The 12,027-nt window shown below is 32.5% G+C and overlaps 1 protein-coding gene and 1 long non-coding RNA gene across 2 annotated transcripts in view; one reads left to right on the top strand and one right to left on the bottom strand.

The window, feature by feature from the left end:
• LOC127838009 (ribonuclease 3-like) overlaps positions 1–12,027 on the bottom strand; it is a 521,860-nt gene that overhangs the window by 364,946 nt on the left and 144,887 nt on the right. The window lies entirely within an intron of this gene.
• Positions 292–6,978, top strand: LOC127838026 (uncharacterized). The gene is made up of 2 exons (XR_008029613.1): positions 292–349; positions 6,552–6,978. It is a non-coding gene; the product is annotated as an uncharacterized LOC127838026 (long non-coding RNA).

Raw genomic sequence — 12,027 nt, 5'->3', positions numbered from 1 at the left:
CAACAGAACTCTCCAAATTATTCAATCGTTTCGCGTTGCAGCGCTTTATAATTTTTAGGTTTTTAAATCGTTAATATATGCATATAATGGATATTTTAGAACATGGAAAATGTCCAGTATTACTGTTTCCTCACAAATATCATAACTAAAACGCTGATTTTTTTTAATTTGTGTCAATTTACCAAAACGTGGAAAAGGCCCCTTTAAGTTTGTAAATCATACAGAATCATGCATGCACGAATAAAACGTTTCAGTGAGTAATTGGCGGATCGTTTTTCCTATGTTGACATTTAAGAACTTGACAAATGCAAGGACTTTTAGCTTATATATACGGATAAACTAGACAGGGGTAAGTTATTTAATAAGTAGCATACATAATTCATTCTCGTCTTAGATATTTTAACTGTAATCTGGACAGATATATCATTACTGTAAAACACCCCTATACCATTATCGTATGCCTTTATCCATTGTTTGCATCTATTTGTTTCAAGTGTTTGTTGTTTTGTTTATTTAGTTCTTTTTCTTCTTGTGTTTTTTTCCTTTCCCTTTATTTCAATGTATATGTCACGATGAAATGTTTACTATATTTGTTCATACACATCACTTTAACATCAAACACCAAAACATATAAAACTTTCATTGACCTATGTCTTATAATAAAAAACAACTGGACAGGCACACTAAAAATTATCATGTACTCAACCATCTTTTTATATGAGTATTAAAATTTGTACTTTGAGTGTAAAAGGGCTAAACAATAAAGATAAACGCATACAAATCTTCAAATGGTTAGATGAAAAAAAAGTATATGCCTTTTACACGAAAGTCACTTGACACATACTTAAACACAAGCCATAAAAGATGAATGGGATGGAGACATCTATCTCAGTGGACAACATACTTATAAACAAGGCATTGTCTTTCTAATTAAAAATTATTTAGGGATCACAGTTGAAAACTTTTACGAAATAATAACTGGTAGACAAGCAAGTATAGATATAGAAATACACGAAACACAATTAACATTAAAAAACGTTTACGGTCCTAACATAAATGATTTTTTTTTACGAAACATTACAATCCTTTATAATAAATAACCAAGATAAAAACATTATAGTCGGAGGTTATTTCAATATTGTTCTTAACCCATTATTAGATTAAAGGAATGGAAACCTTTATACTCACTCAAAAAATAAAAACATTCTGAATAATATAATTGAAAACTACAATTTGATAGACATCTGGCGTACAGTTAATCCGAATGAGAGCAAATTCACCTGGCACTCAAACTCAAAACCAACAATATTTTGCAGACTAGACTATTTCTTTATATCCGAGTCACTGTGAAATATTATTGACTAATGCAACAAAAGACCAGGATTTATGACTGACCACTCACTAGTTGAACTTAAACTGCATAAATACAACCTGAAAGAGGATCAGGAGAACAGGATACTTTAAACTTAATAATAGCATCTTATTAGATCCACAATACCAAACGCAAATAAAACAGGAAAAAAACAATACAGTTCAAGATAACAAAGATGCAAACCCAAACACCTTATGGGAAATAATTAAAGGTAATATACGTAACACAACAATAAGATACACGTCATTTAAACAAAAAGAAACACAAAAACTTGAAATTGAAACCATAAAAATCATTGAAACACTTGAAAAACAATTGCATGAAACAAACACAAATGATACCACCGCCATTGAAGATGAAATCGCTTAAAAAAACAAATATTAGAAGGAATCTATCATACACACCTCAATGGCATATTTCTTCGAGCGCGGGCACAGCATTTTGAACACCATGAAAAAAATACAAAATACTTTGCAATTATTTAAAAACGTAGAAGCGAACAAAAAAACGGTACACAAACTAGTAGTCGATGGCAAAGACATAACAAACAGAAATCAAATACTAGAAGAACAACGTCTATTTTTCGAAAACCTCTACAAACGAAAGAATGTCGAAAATAACACCCTTTTTAAAAATACACATCATGCTTTAAAAGAAGAGAAAAACAACTATGTAACGGATTACTGACTGAATATGTATGTGGATTAGCTCATAATAAATGCAAAATAACAAAAGCCCGGGATCCGTTGGCATCACTATCGAGTTTTATAAAATATTATGGAACGATATTAAAACACATTAAACTACGTCACTAAATTATTCATTTAACAACGGAAGTTTAACCGCGCTACAAAAACAAAGTATAATATCACTCATTCCAAAACCCGGAGAAAACGTATAATCCTTGTCAAACTGGCGCCCAATAAGCTTATTGAACAACGATTATAAAATAGCAACTAAAAGTATAGCAAACAGAATTATAAAGATATTACCATCAATCATTTTAAGATCTTAATCTGGTTTCATAAAAGGACGTTTCATCGGTGAAAACGTTCGTCTTATACAAGACTGCATAAACTATTTTAACAATTCTATATTTTTCTATATTTTTTGCAGACTTTGAAAAGGTATTCGATTCACTTGATCATTCATTCATGTTCTCTTGCATAGAAAATATGATCTTTGGTGAAAGTCTCATTCAATGGGTCAAACTGTTCTACGCCGATATAAACAGTATAATCATTAAAAATGGCTTCTTCTCAAACAGTTTTAACATCGAACGAGGGGTAAGACAAGGATGCCCACGCTCATCATTGCTATTTATTATATGCATCGAGTATCTGTCACATCACATCCAATCAAATAAACATATACAAGGCATATCATTAGAACCTGACGACGAAATTAAACAGTCCCTATTTGCTGACGATGCAACTTATATCTTAAATGACAATTTCGACTCATTCCATAACCTAATAGAGTCGCTTACCCTTTTCGTAACGACGTTGGGTCTTAAACTCAACTAAAGTAAATGCACTGTGCTAAGAGTAGGTAAATCTAAACAAAGTAATATTCATCTTAAAAAATAAATGAAATTTAATTGGACATCAGATGAAGCAACAACGTTAGGAATAACCTTTACAAACAATGAAAATGAAACAATTCTAAAAACATATTGCCTAAATTACAAAAAATAAAAAAATGTTTAAAATCATGGGGCAGCATCGTAAATTAATACTAATCGGAAAAAACACCGTGTTCAAAACGGTTGCGCTCTCTAAATTAATTTACACACTAACAGTTCTCCCAAACCCACCAAATGATATTATTGACGATATCAAATCACAAATATTTAATTTCATATGGGACGGTAAACCTGATAAAATTAAACGAACTCAGTTAATTCAATCTGTAAAAAATGGAGGCATCAAATTAACGGACATTGATTCATTCTTGAATGCAATCAAATGCGACTCGGTTAAAAGATACCTAGATAATACCAATACGTGTAAATGGAAATTATTTTACCAGAAAATCTTAAAAAAATATGGTTACTCCTTACTTTTTGAATGTAATATCGACAATAATATCTGATGAAATTTCAACCAAAAACATATTTCTATCGAATGTTCTAACGGCATGGTGTAAAGTGACTCATAATTTAGAAACCAAAATAAACAGTAAAATTATTTTATGGAACAATAAAAATATAACTTCGAACAATAAATCGCTTTTCTATAAACATTGGCTTGAACAAAACATAAAATATGTAGATCAATTGTACGACTACAGAATAAACGACTTCTATTCTTTTGAAAACTTATGCTACATATACGGAATACCTACAAGTAATTTCCTGATGTACTACACATTGATCAAAAGTATACCCATACATATTAAAGCTGCTACCAATACAAATAACACACCATGTACTCAAAAAACATTCGTAGAAAACATAACTGTAAAACAAAACAAAACAAACAAAATAGTTTACACTCTTCAAATTAAAAACCCTGCCGAAATCTCCAAAGCTTCAAACTAAAAAACCTTCTTGGAGAAAAAGAATTTAATTGGAAACAAATATTAGTCATGCCATATAAATCAACTACTGATAGCAAACTGAGAAATTTTTAATATAAATACATCTAGAGAATCATAGCCACAAATAAATATCTTTTTAAGTGCAACTTATCCAACACAAATCTATGTGATTTGTGTAGTGAACATATTGAAACAATAGAACACCTTTTCTTGGAGTGTCAACATATTCAATCTCTATGGAATCAATTGACATCCTTTCTAGAGAAACAACAATTAAATGTAAAACTATCTCTCTTAAACATCAGTTTAGGAGTAAATACCTTCAAAAAACAAGAGGTTAATAACGCTGTGAATTACATTATTATATTAATGAAATATGTTATATTCAGCATGAAATACAGAAAACAAAAACCTACAATGAACTGTTTTTTCAATTATTTAATACTGAAAATTCTAATTGAAAAAGAAACAGCCCTAAGTAATGATACACTCAATATATTTGAACAAAAATGGAAACACATTAAACTTTCATAAGCAAGTCCAGTATGTTTTCTACCCACTTTATGCAACTCATCCTTATTCATAAATATTCTGTTGTTTTTCTTTCTCAAAAATCATAACCGACCAAAGAAAACAATACATATTAACCCTTTTTTGTGTTTAATCAAAGGGACACCACATGGTCAAAAAAGTATATATTAGCATATCTTGTATAACATGTTTGAACATTATTGCTGCTACATGGTATCACTTTGTTTTATGATCATATACATGTATACATTGTATGTCTTATATTGAATAAAAAAAGCATTGCACATCTTCTGCAAACGTGTCTTGTTATACAGGTATTTTTTAAAACATTATATAATAATAAAGATTTAATTGTTAACAGAAAACAGTGCAATACCAATAACAAGAAAGTGGTTAAATTGAAATGAACAATTTAGCAATAAATCCAAACAGTCATCCAATTTCACAGTACAATAGCCACTAGCTAATATAGTAAGCTAATACGACAGGGATTAATAGAGTACATAGCTTATACACTGTGTTGACTACCGCTGGTTTTGTTTGTTTGTTATTGGGTGTTTTATTTTGGTGTGTGTGTGGGGGGGGGGGGGTGGGAGGGGCGGCGTAGGGTTTAAATACAGAAGTTTTAAACCAGGCCGTTAAGGTTACTTTATTGCAGGAGCTAATCTATTCAATTTCCGAGGTGCAAATGATGGCACTTTACACTTGACTTGGTTGGGGCACTTTGCAATTTGTTTATAGTAATAATCATTGTTTGGATTGTAGAAGTTTTTATTTATATTTATGACACGTCGGATAGCCAATTAAGGCATGTCGCAGCAATAAAGGAGTGTCTCAAGAACACCCCAAAGTTAAGAGGCACGCAAGCAGCGACACGCCTTATTGGCGTGGAGGAAACCCTTGTTAAATTGTATCACGTGCCAGTGTCAGAGTGTCTATTCATTTCAAATACATTCATAATTTTAAATTTCGAATAGTATTCCAAAATAATAAGTATTCCCAAAGGTTATAACTAATTGTATTCACGAGCATGCATTACCGGAAACCATACATTTAATTAAAACAGCAACGGTTATGTATGTACAAAGTCTTGGTTAACTTTCATCTTGAGGTCATATCATTTTGCTTTACATATTGCTGCCGTCAACCCATGTACGAGTAAACCTTCGATAAAGACGATGCAGACAGCGTGGATGATTTACCAAACATGTCAAGGCCTTTTATAGCACTGTCCCTTGTTGCCGGAGTAGTGAGTCTCACGTACATTGCCCGTTTCCGGTCAGGGACATTTGCTAACTCTGGCACGCTATTCGCGCTGACATTCGCTGGCTCCTGCCACATGCTCGCTTGCGCGTATATGCTTACAGTAAGAGAGTGCTGGGACTACTCTCTTCTTGGAAAACTTGCGAACTCAGTATTTGGCACTTATGTTGTTAATTAAATAATTATAAATAAAAGAGACACAAATCTTGGCACTGGACTTGCTTGGTTTGTGAGCATCGGTTCGATCCTACTAGGCATGTTGATGACTTGGTGTTGTTCACAGTCGCAACAAATGCACGTTAGAGAGTTGATGATGCACAGCGCGATAATCTATTTAACCATTCCATATCTCCCGGTTGCTGTAATAATCTTATGGGTGCTTGTAAGGACTTCCAATGTTCACGAGGCGAGTAGACAGTTCAGTCTGTATTGAAAATCGTTTTCTATATATGCATTCGGTATTTCTTAAATTTATTACTAAACATATATGATAACTTTTTAATTTGCATTCCGTCGATTAATGTATTTTTATCCATCCATGCCTCGTGCTTTCATGCATAACGCGTTCTAAAACATGTTACTGCACTGTTTTATGTTATTAAACTGTTCCTAGGCTACGATGGTTAATTGATATGGAAGTTATAGATTTCAAGAATGTTGACAACTGAATTTTGGTTGTTTTAAACCTGCGGTACATATAACTTTGACAGCTAAGTATTTTCGGCGAAACATAAATGTTAAATAATATTGCATAGAGTAACCTTTTTCAGAAGTGGTATGGGTACAACATAGAATAGGCAATCATCGCCTGCTCTTTATAGTTGTGTGTACTTTTTATTTCCAGATATCTCCAAACCAAGACGTGGTATTCTGTCCAACGAAGAATGCCATAAAACATGTGACTGTGAGAGAATGAACTATGTACTGATTCCCATCCTGATATTTGCCGCAATTTGTCTACTGTTTGTAAAGCCGGGCTGCCTATTTTATGCGCATGCGTGCGCATATTCAAACGGTCTCTTCATTGATGTGATCCCAAGTTTATTTCAGATCGTTGTGTTTATGTTTATTTGGATAGAGTACATTTTGAAACCATTATTTAAAAAGAAAAGGTTCGTTGTTTCGGGTGTCTAAATAAACATTTAGCATTATTATGATTTATAAGCTTCGAAGCGTTGTATAAGTGTCACGGTGTGTGGCAACATGATGTCAAATTACTCATAATTACGCAAACTAAGCGTTTAGTTTGGCAATTAAAATTCGACTCAGTAGTTGAATTGTGTTTTATTACAATCATATGTGCAGTTTTAAAAATATGTGCACAAGTCAATACTGTTCAGAAGTGGCAATTATAAATGTAGTTTGAACTATGTCTTAAATTCTGCAGGCTAAGAGTCCGAAAATACACTGTATGCATATTCATGCGTTTTGCCTGTTGAGAAGTTATAACATGTTTATTTCTATTCAATTCATAGATGTCAATACACAGATGAAACTTAAAGCAAGTTTCTCAAAAATACCCTAATTATCAAATGATAGAACGATTTTATTATAAAACAATCACACGATATTTTACCAACTCCCTTTGCATGTAATATACATCAATGTAAAACATATATGTCGCGTCATATTTCGAATTCCGTGTTTGTTAAAGTTAGGATTTAGCAGAAATAGGTAATTTCCAATATTTAAGTGAACACTTATGGACTTTATCAATACATGTGATGTATTCATTACTGAAACATTACCAAATAAAAATGTTCACTTACAGTCGTAGAAATAATTATAATCATAACTCTTCCTCAAAGCAAACACAAATACCAAAATAGCTATACACAGCAACAGCATTTATTCAGAAATATCTCTATCCGGTTTTGATTTTCAAAATTTAGTTCATTCATTAGTTGAATGTTTTGATAAGATCATTGTCTCATATCTTTCAAGCTTGCATTCTGGCGTTCATTGGTTCGACTTTAAGCATTTGCAATTATTATGATTGATGTAGTTGTGTGGTGCACAGGGGAGCATGGGTATTACATTTTAATCATGCAAACTGAATATTGGAAATGCAAACTAACGAAGTATAACAATAACAATAATTACATACTTAATATTTTATGCCTATTCTACAACCAACACCCTTTCGGTTATAAACAGATTAATAAACTTTTAGATTTAAATTTAAATAAAGTCTTTAAATATAATAAAGAAAATTAAATGAAATTTAGTGTCGACGATCAATTCGAGTCATTCGCAATAGACTGATCGATGCATCAATTTATTCAATTAATATATAAACTAAGCTTTATAATTTAATAAAGCACGTCTGAGAATTAACAAACACACGCTTGCACGCAATACGTGTTACACGCCTTAATTTAAATAAATAAACAACGTCTCAAGAAATTCATTCGGTAAGATTCGATAAACACTCTTGAAAGTCATTTCCTTATGCAACACGTTTGCTTATCAACGGTTCATATTCGTTTATGTAAAACGCCTTGCTCACTTAATATTCCATCCGATTTGTTTGCTGTTTAAACCTGCGTTTCCCCTTAAATTACCTGAACATAACATCAATAGACCAGAATGAATACATCCGAATATTCCATTTGATGATTTGAGCATAAGCCCCCAGAACATTGGCGACATTACCGCCTCTTTGTAGTATAGGATGTAACACTGTTAAGTGTAAGAAAATGCGGACTACTCTCTGCATGTTCATACGAAACATAGCCACGCATTTTTGCCCAGTTACAATTACGCATTATCGGTAAATTCCATCCCCAAGACTGTCATTGTAAGTGCTGTGTCAGTAAATCGGCAGGAAAAGACGGAACAAACTATCACTAAACGCCTTATGTTAATAACACATTTTTGTTTTCATGATATTAAATAACACGAATTGAATTTAAAAAATGCCAGTTCGCTGTAAATATCACAGGGTCACTTCAATTTTCTATCGGGAAGCATCGTGGTTTGATGTTCCTTTTACAAAAGACACAATGAGATTTTTGAAGACACGCGTCATACGAAAATGGGTCTTATGCAATATGCTACCAGCGTAGCTCCAACCCAGCCTTCACATCCGCTCAGTTTTGTCAGGATATGAATACTGAGGGGGATACTCGGGAAATTACACGAAACAATGTGGACTCTATATGCAGGAAAGGGTAGCTTCTGACAAGACTGCGCAAGTACACAGACTGGGCTTGAGCTACGCTGGCCGCATATGCAATAAGACAAATTTTTGTAAGACGCGGGTTTAACAGTGTTATTTGAATGTGTAGAAAGAAAACTGCGTCTTAATCAAATATCAACCTACCATTATGTTTCGATGACGAAGAAATAAATTCATAACAAGCCACGTGAGGACACATCACGAAGTAAAATTTGTATCTAGAATTATGTGGTTTAATATACGTGCACTTCATAACAAACATTTGATGCGCTGGATATGCGACTATTAAGTAAAAAGAAAAACAACAATACTTAAAGCTTTTAAAATTATTATTTTGTTTGTAATGCTTATTTTAGCACCGCACCGACGTGCGTGCGACGATCTATATGGAAAGAGATTTTTTTTTATTTTACCTCTGATAGGAGTAATTTTTATTTGCCTTATGTTTATTTGACAGAAATAACGATTTTGTTTCACTATATAAAAATAAAATATTCTTTGTGATATGCGTGCCGTTGTGTTTTCCCTTTCCTTTGCTTTATATAATCGTATTAAAAGTGTTTTATCGTCGAATTGGGTTGGTGTATCAATAAGATCGGGAACCTAATTAAATTAAGGAAAGTCATACTCGCCCTTTTTATGTAGATGTTACAATTCGTTTAGCATATACCCCACCGAATATGTAACATTGACATTAAATGTAGAAACAATCCAAAGAATATTTGGAACCAATGATGTACTTGGCAAAAATACCTATTCAATTTATATAACGAATCAATAGAACAAGTGTACATGCAGAGAGTAGTCCGCATTTCCCCCCACTGAAAAGCACGTCTCGGAACGTATTGTAGTGACAATCGAAGCTACTTTAACCCATTTATGCATAGTGGACTCTCCCATCCTTCTAAATTAGATCAATTTATTTCCAAAATTAGGGATGTCTGGTATAATTATTTCTATATTTAGAATATTTCTTACAGAAATTCCTTTAAGCAAACAGCGCAGACCCTGATGAGACGCCGCATTATGCGGCGTCTCATCTGGGTCAACGCTGTTTTCCAAGGCCCTTTTTCTAGACGCTAGGCATGGGTTAAAGCGAGATCAGTTATTGAAGAACAAGCCAATAAACCATACGATATCTATAACAACTAAAACAGAAATAGACATTCCTCTAGACCTGCAATCACCCTTATTTGACAGTACACTTAAAAACACAACAACATATTTCATCGAAGTAATTGGGTATGAAAAATTAACAAATCTGAAGCATACTCGTATTTCTTTTCGGAAGAAAATAACAAACTCACCAAACTCTTTCCATATTTAAACATGTTGACATTCCCAGAACCAGAACGAAATAAGGTACTTGTATAAAAAATAGTCTTTGCTTATTTGTAACCAGTTCTTACTAATGATTGCGCTCTTTCTTGTGACACACCTTATAAGGTTATGATGGCCCAGATTCATAATGGATAAATGCATTTTTAAAATAATTCCATCCAATTATTTTTTTAAGCCAAGCTTGATAATAATCAACATATGCAGCAAATTTGCTTAATGCTTTATTACAAAGTAGAAATGCTTAAATAAAAAAAGCCCATGCTTTCATAACATTCTTAATCCAAAGTGCCGCGTAACCAATCCTTTATTATTGAAAAAAATGTTTTTCTTTAATTACATATATGTATAGTGTTTGAATATGTAAATACACACATAGCAAAGCTTCACCTTTCCGCCGGTCGCGTATTTCCGTTGAGCAATTTTAAAATGGTAAAAATTGTATGTAGGTGGAAAGTAAAAACTTATAGTCGCCGTAGTTTTTTACGTTAATGTCGGCATAATTTGACGTGATTTGTAAGCGACTATGTTAAGCTTTCAATAAGATAATGGATGCTGGTAAAGATAAATTAAGTTCAATTAAAACGATTGTAAAACATTATTATTATACAACCCTATCCGAATGAAGATTGGTATTTTACACACTAGTAATGTTAAGCAATTTATTTGCTTTAACGATTCCATGCTGACATAATTATAAAGCCATTTTTATATGTAAGAAAGAGAAATACGCGCAACAAGTCATTCATTTCATAAGTAACCTCCCAAGATAGTAACGTCACTCGTGTTTCGGTTTCCGCTGTATCAAAGCATACATGGTAATCTGGATCCCACACTTTATTTAAATGTTCATACATTGATTTTCATAATATTATGATTGAAATGTTTTATTGTTTTAAAATACGTTCAACGAAAAAAACTTTAAATGAATCTGTTTTGTTTGCAAAACGTAAGTAATATTCGCCTAAGAAGGAACACGTGCTTGAAAAACAGATACTAGTAAATCATATTGACGGCATGCAAATAGGAAATACAAAAAGTCAAAAGTCAAATAACCGAAAAGCAAATAAATGTAACATGTAGCTGTGTTATTAAGACTGATAAATTATGATATTGATCTGAATACATTTCTGTAATTCGTAACATGTAAAATCTTTTTTTTCTACGCGCATTAAATAAACATTTACAAACATTTTGCATCGATGTTCCGCGTAAAGGGGCCTTTTTACAGATTTTGGAATGTTTTGAAGTTTGTCATTAAATGCTTTATATTGATAAATGTAAACATTAAATTTTAAAAGCTCCAGTAAAAAATCAAAAATTAAATTAAAAAATGAAAAAAAAGTAGCCCTCAGCAGGGCTCGAACCAGTGACCCCCGGAATCCTGAAGTAAAAACGCATTAGCCAACTGAACTATCCTGCCAAGCATACATTAGATGCGTATTTTATACGTTATATAAGCAATCTTCGTAGTTTCACAAATTTAAACGACAACAACAGAACTCTCCAAATTATTCCATCGCTTCGCGTTGCAACGCTTTATAATTTTTAGGTTTTTAAATCGTCAAAAGATGCATATAAACTATATTAGACCATGGCAAATGTTCAGTAATATTTTTTCCTCACAAATATCATAACTAAACCGAAAATTTGCGAATCTGAAACAACTTTTTTCAATTTTGTCAATTTACCAAACCGTGAAAAGATCCCTTTAACCGTTTTGATTAACTTTCTTTACATCATTCGATATGGAAAAAAAACACAACAACATCTAATTGCGACTTGCTTTTCTTGTGTGAAA

Source organism: Dreissena polymorpha, chromosome 7 (genome assembly GCF_020536995.1).
Source record: "Dreissena polymorpha isolate Duluth1 chromosome 7, UMN_Dpol_1.0, whole genome shotgun sequence".
Taxonomy (NCBI): Eukaryota; Metazoa; Mollusca; class Bivalvia; order Myida; family Dreissenidae; genus Dreissena; species Dreissena polymorpha.
The sequence above is the reverse complement of the archived record's forward strand: the minus strand, read 5'-3'. Positions and strand labels throughout refer to the sequence as shown.